The sequence below is a fragment of the Capsicum annuum genome, chromosome 7 (genome assembly GCF_002878395.1).
Source record: "Capsicum annuum cultivar UCD-10X-F1 chromosome 7, UCD10Xv1.1, whole genome shotgun sequence".
NCBI lineage: Eukaryota > Viridiplantae > Streptophyta > Magnoliopsida > Solanales > Solanaceae > Capsicum > Capsicum annuum.
Genome location: NC_061117.1, coordinates 219,749,292 through 219,755,249, shown reverse-complemented (window position 1 = coordinate 219,755,249; position 5,958 = coordinate 219,749,292). Strand labels below are relative to the sequence as shown.

General features: G+C 37.6%; 1 pseudogene; it reads left to right on the top strand.

Moving 5' to 3' along the window:
* Positions 1–2,208: 2,208 nt before the first annotated feature.
* LOC107877390 lies at positions 2,209–4,215 on the top strand (annotated as a pseudogene).
* The last annotated feature ends 1,743 nt before the right edge of the window (positions 4,216–5,958 follow it).

The window sequence follows — 5,958 nt, the reverse complement described above, 5'->3', positions numbered from 1 at the left end:
ATTGGGGGTTTTTGGGTTTGTCTGATTTTGTATTCTGTCGCCGGGATCGAGCTTTGGGGATTCATCGATTTTGTTCCTGTTTTAGGGTTTTATTCTTGGTTGAAATCAGATCAGTTGGTACTCTTGGATTATTGATTTAGTGAGTTAGTCGTTGGGGTTCCGTGTTGGAGGATTTCGGTCTTAGACTTCTTTATTATCTACGAGAACGTTCTATTGAGGTCTATTTCTTTAACCCGGTCTCTTCTTCATTTTGATTGGTTGCATTGGCTATGATTATGTGTTGGTTGATTATGATGACTTAATTTCATTGATATGGTTTTGTTGTTTAAATTCGTTACTAAAATGAGCATGGATTAAATATTATGGTATTTTGATTCATTGTTAATAGTGAACGTTATATGTCGTCGAGCGGGTAGGCAAACAGTAGGCTCGGGTAGGCAAACTTTAGAATTGGTGGATTGTTGGAATGTTTGGAATATTTGTTGGATGTTTCCTAGTTTATCATGAAATTGACATTGTATTCATTTGCCATGAAATGCCCCCGAAGGAATTGTATTTGTTCACCGGGGAATGCCCCGACGTACTATGTTGGTGGAAGGCGTTCGAGAGGAAGGCCCGAGGCGTCGGGTAAAGCGCGGGAGCGTTGTTATATTTTGATTCGTTTTGTTTTTGTCTGTTTGTTTGCTTGTTTTACGTGTTTGTGTGGTTTGTACATTCATAGTGTCAAAATTAGCCGATACGTTCCACCAAGCGATCGTGGTCGAACCACGGGATCGAGGGGTGCCTAACACCTTCCCCTCGGTCAACAGATTCCTTAGCCGAAATCTTTATTTGCAAACCAGTTTAAAGAGTCAAATGGTTTCGAAAAGGATTTTTCAATGGTGACTTGGCAGACCAGATTATGCCAAGTGACGACTCTGATTTTGAATGTAAAAATAATCCTTTTTCGGAACCAATCTTCATTTTATCACTTTAATAAAAGTCCATTCGAAGCTTAGAATTAAACTTTTGGAGTTAAAAAAGGGGTGTGACAAATATGTGTATTCAGAAGTTGAAAATAAATAGTCTTAATCATTCAATATTTAGATTTGAATACATCTTTACTATTCAGATGTGCAGTCAAATTCAAATGTCTTAATCTAAATCAAAATAAATGAAGCCTTGGACAACATGTGTGACTCTGATTTAATAACATTTTTTATTCCCTCCATTCACTTTTACTTATCATGAGCAACTTCACACTCCTTTTTCATAATAATACAAGTAGTGTTTGGTAAGGTTAAAAAATATTTTTTAACTTTAATATCTCATGTAACTAGTCTATGAAAATGTACGCTACATGTCGGTCTCTGTTTGAAAATTGAGTTACAAAATAGCAAATGCTTAAATTATCAATACAAAATAGCAAATGCTTAAATTATCAATATTAATTACATTTTATTGTTTAAATAACGTTAAGAGAATATAGTCTCTTAACTCTGTCTGTGTTTTATTATCTAATATATTATAATTGATAAGTATACATTTATTTTTGAAGGAAGCACCATGCTTGTGGGAAGTTAAGAAAAACGAAAAGTCATCAATGACTTGCAAAAGGCAAACATCCTGAGACACCACTAGTGGCTCTAATTCACTTTACTGTGGTCCTGCTTTTGGTAGGGATGGACTTAGTAAGCTACAGTACGTATTATATCAAAATAAAAATTTTTGATATTTGTAAAATAAAAATCAATATATATGTCATAAGTTGAGAAGTTTGAGGTCATCTTGCTTTTGATAGATATCAAATTATCATATACACCGGGTGTGTAAGTTTTTACTGATTTAAAGTATTATTTAAACCAATTCTTCTTAGCTTGCTTTGATTTTTACTGTTTTTCAAAGTTAACTTTAGCATAATAAAATCCAAAAATTGTTTTGTTTCTCGAATAGTTGAAATAAGAGTTCATACTAGACGATCAATCCAACAAGTCGCTGTATGTATAATATCTGAACTCAATATCCTATATTACAAGTACGACCACATACGACCACATATACTTGTGTGCAAAATAGTTTTTTCCACAAAAACTGTGAAGGAAAACCTTGTCACTGTCGAAAGATCGATGTCATTTGAGTTGAAGTGGCTGAAAACTTACTCCAACATAGGTGGCCTATAACACTTCAATCTTTAATTTGTTATCAAATCACTTTTGCAACTTGTATATGCCCTGTGTAGTTGACGCAATCAATTAGGCACAAACATGAATAATGCCTTATAATAAAGATGTTCACTTTTTCTCCCTTATATGGATTTTACTTAAGGTATCATGTATACCTCATTGTAAGAAGCTTGTCAGTCCTGCTTACCTGCCCTTCATGGGGGGCGTCACATAGACCTCCTTAAAGTCATGTCCTCCCTTAGGTTCGCCCACCATACTGAGAGAGTGTCCAACTTTGATACCATATTTGTCACAACCAAACCGATGAAAAGTATTATCCGCTTTAGGCCTAAACCGAACAAATTTATCCTTTGGGCTACACTATCGATCATCTAGCTCAAAAGTGCACCCACCAAGTGAACTTTGAGCTATGTCTCAAGGTTTTCTCTTTCCTCTTGCGCTCTGATATGGACAAATAACTACTATAAATTGATGTATAATCATACTTGCTAGAGCCATCATATAAAGAGAGAAATTAAGAGAGAGAGAGACATCTAGTCAGTAATGGAAGCCAAGAAGAAAACCATTAGTGTACTCATGTTTCCATGGCTAGCTCATGGTCACACAAGTCCATATCTAGAGCTAGCCAAAAAGCTAGCAGATAGAGACTTCCACATTTACCTGTGTTCTACTCCTATAAACCTCAATTACTCCTTCAAGCAAAGTGTTATAGAGAATTATTCTCAATCCATAGAATTAGTTGACCTTCATCTTCCATCTTTGCCAAATCTTCCTCCTCGTTACCACACCACAAATGGCCTTTCATCCCATCTCATGCGGACCCTCAAAGATGCTTTCAGAATGGCTGATCCGAAATTTTCTGAAATATTACAAGCTCTAAATCCAGACTTAGTCATTTATGACTACAATCAGCCATGGGCTGCTGATTTTGCTTCTTCTCTCAACATTCCAGCTGTTGTATTCATCATTTATAGTGTAGCAACCGTTTCTTGGATCGTCCACATGTCTGAAAACACAGAGAGAAGTTTCCGTTTCCTGAAATTTACTTGCACGAATATGAAATGCTTTCAATAATGAAAAATATTGATGAAATACCGGATCATGAGAAGTTCACCTTAAGCGACACTCTAAGGCGATCACGTGACCTTATTTTGGTGAAAGCTTACAGAGATTTTGAAGGAAAATATATGGATTATCTTTCAAATATTTTTTCCAAGAAAATAATCCCCCTTGGTTCGTTAGTTCAACAATCCATTGACCAAGATGATCATGAGGAGATCAAACAATGGCTTGACCTGAAAGAAAAAAGTTCAACTATTTTTGTTTCATTTGGGAGTGAGTATTTTCTATCCAAGGAAGAAATCCATGAAGTACCTAAAGGTCTAGAGCTTAGCAAAGTGAACTTCATATGGGTCATCAGGTTTCCTCAAGGTGAAAAAATTAGCATGCAAGATGCATTACCGAAAGGGTATCTTGAAAAGGTAGGAGAAAGAGGAATGGTTATGGAAGGATGGGCTCCTCAAGCAAAAATTCTTCAACATCCATCGATAGGTGGATTCGTAAGTCACTGTGGATGGAGTTCTGTCATGAAAAGTATCAAGTTTGGTGTGCCAATAATTGTCATGCCAATGCACATTGACCAACCATTGAATGCTAGGCTGTGGAATATATTGGCGCGGCAGTGGAAGCGGCGGGGGACAAAGATGGCAACTTACAAAGTGAAGAAATTGCAAAGGCGATAAGGAAGGTGGTACCGGAGGAAAGCGGGGAGGCTGTGAGGAAGAAAGTTAAGAAACTGAGTGAGATGATGAACGCCAAAGGGGATGAAGAGATCATGGATGGTGTGGCACAAGAACTGCTGGTAGCACTTTGTAGAAAAAAATGATTAGAGATAAGAGTTAAATGCCAGTCTACTGTAACTCATCAACTGTTATAGTAAGTTGAGAGTATTATAGGGTAACTCAACTGTTATAGTAAGTTGGGTAAGTTGGCCAAAAAGCTCTTTTGAAAACTATTTTGTTGTTTATTAAAAAGTAGCAAAAAATTTGCCAAATACCCTTTTTAATCCACATCACCATAAATTTATCCAACTCAACAAATTCACCCACAATGTTTTTAATACTACACTTTAACCAATATTTCCAATTTAACAAATTCATCCCCAAGTTTTTAATAATACACTTCAACCCACTCCATCAGCCACCATTATAAAATATCTAGGTTTCCAAAAATATAAAAAAAAATCCAAAAACTAAAAATAGAAGGTGGTTCTTTCCCTCCAAAAAAATCTCTGATTCCGGCGTCCTTTCCGGCGTTATTTTTCGACGATCAGCTCTAAATCTGTCCATAAACCTCATAAGCTCGTCCATTGCATCCATTTTACCCCATTAGTTTGTTATCTTCTCAAACACACTTTCCAACATTGTTAAAAAGCCTTAAATCAGTCACATCAGTTAAAAACTGTTTAGAAGTACATTACGAAATTGAGGCGACTCCAAGTTCATTTCTCTATTTCATAAACCCAACGACCATTGATTAGAAGAAATATTTGCATTTTCAAGTTTCTGTACGGATATCTGCGCAGTCATCAACCTGTGATCGTCATTCATCGACCGTGCATACATCGCAACATAGACCCTAAGCTTAATATACCGTCGACCAAAGGTTAATTCTAGTATGTTTGTTGCAGAATTTATTCTGGTTGTAGGTGATTTCATGGGAGAATGGGTGAATACTCCCAGAGGTTGGAAATGGAGATCTTTTACCAAGGTGACACTGCCCATTGCTGTTCATCGCAACAATTCATATGACGAATTGGTTGCAAGCGTAAAGCAGAGTGAGGATCTAGATTGCGCGTCAAGCAACGTGGTGATTAGCTATCTAATGAATTCGACAGAAAAGGTGAATCCTACCATCATAAATAATGATGCACGTGTGTCCCTTTACATGATGGATGTTGATGCAAATGGCTTTAGGCCTGTTTTAAGGATAAATGTAGTCGACAGGTCCTTCGAAGGACCGATGAATTCATCACCGTCCCCACCTTGGTGCCCGACAGTCGACGACAATTTGAATGATTACGAGAGCGATGGCGATCATCCCATGAATATGAAAGATGACTGTGTGTATACGGAAGACGTTTCATTGGACTCACAAGATGCAGAAGAAGACTGTGGAACGGGATCCCAACCTGTACATTCCTTCTTCGACGGAACCAATTTCTATCGTGATCAAATATTTGCCTACAAGAAACAGCTAAAAATGCTACTAGACGGAGCAGCGCTGAGGCAGTCTTTTGATTATCGTATGGAGAAGAGCTGCACCAAATTGTTGAAGGCGAAATGTGTATCTCCTGGTTGTGGCTGGTTGTTGCGAGCAAGGAAATACGAAATCTCGGACAGATTTCACATATACAAGTATGTCGGGGAGCACACGTGCGATGTTGAACACGTCACCCGCAAGCACAAGAAAATGTCATCTGAATTGATTGCTTCACTATGCATAAATCATTTTCGGGATGGTAAGGGTCCAAGCATAAGTGAAATTCAAAGGATTGTGTTCAAGGAGTTGCATTGCCATGCAATCTACTGGATGTGTTGGAAAAGAAGTGTAATTACGAAGAACATCATTCGCGGGACACCGGAGCACGAATATGCTTGCTTGCAGGTTTTTTCCCACATGGTGGAGTTGTTGAATTCAGGGTATTCCTACTCTATCATGGTAAACTAGATTGATGGATCGTTCATTTACTACTTCTTAGCATTTGAAGCTTGCATACGGGGATATGCCCACATGA